Genomic DNA, 1,311 nt, shown 5'->3' on the forward strand with positions numbered 1-1,311 from the left:
AAACACTTAGCTACTTTCGTTCGGTTTGAAAATCTCACATTTTTGTCTCACACCCAAGCTATAAAAACTTAGCTACTCATAACGGTAAGTAAAGAATAAATGACGGAAAGTAAAGACATAAATGTAGATTGCGTAAAATAAATAGCGATAAAGTAAATGACGGAAAAGTAAATAACGGGAAACGTAAATAACATAAAAATAAATAACGAGAATGTAAATGACGGGAAAATAAATGACAAGAAAATAAATTGCGGAAAGTAAATGACGGAATGTAAATGACAATAATHGTAAAGAAACGTAAAATAAAGAGCGAGAAATGAAAGACGAGAAATGAAGAACTTGAAGAATTTCACAAAAGAGTCTTCACAAATCAGCTCTAACTAGCTGATTTTGAAGTGTAATGTATGTTAATTGGCTCYCTAAACAAGTGGGTAAACACTCCTATTTATACAAGGAGTTGAGCACAAAACAACAAAACTATTATCCAAGGGTTAATACCCAAAATTTAGTACAAAAAGGGATCCTAAGCTAAGTATTATCCATTGGTCCAAAACTTTCCAGATTTCTAAAATCTTCCAGCTGGCATCTGGTTGTCCTCCATTCAGCATTCAAAAATCAGCAGCTTAATCGTTAAGCCCTTGCCCAACCGTATGTGCATCAGATGGGTGCTGCTGCAGTGCTGTAGCATTAGGCTGTTTTACAAAAAATTATCCGTTAGCTTATATTTTCATGCCCCAACAAGTTAAACCACAATATTTTAGCTCCATAACAAAATAAAAGAGAAATAAATTAAAATGACTCAAAGTGGGAATGAAAGATAACTAATTTAAGCTAAAAAGATGTAAAACGGATGCATTATGTGTTGAATTCTCAATACCTATCACACCCCCAAACTTAAACCGTTGCTTGTCCCCAAGCAACCAAAAGACAAATATAAAGACTCTATTTACACAAAAAATTCTGCATGATCAAGGCATTAAGTGCCAATCAAACAAGAGTTATACAAACGTGAGGTTCATAGCTTTTCATAATTTCCTAGATGAGTTTATTCAAAACCAAACCATTTTATGTGAACCATAAGCTAGCCTTCCCTTTTCTTTGTTAGTTCAAACACAATCACACATAGGATCAATAGGGCTTAAAAGGGYTAACTCTCTTTGGCGTTTTCTTTTCTCTCATTGCCTTTTTCCAATTATACTCCACATATGAATTTTTTCAAATTTTTGGGCACTTTGGCCTCTTTTGCTTGGAGTGTGCACATAGCCCCTATGGGACTTTTATTGTGCTAATTTGAAACACATAGCCCCTATG

Source organism: Cynara cardunculus (assembly GCF_001531365.2).
Source record: "Cynara cardunculus var. scolymus isolate 2C chromosome LG 11, CcrdV1, whole genome shotgun sequence".
Classification (NCBI taxonomy): Eukaryota; Viridiplantae; Streptophyta; class Magnoliopsida; order Asterales; family Asteraceae; genus Cynara; species Cynara cardunculus.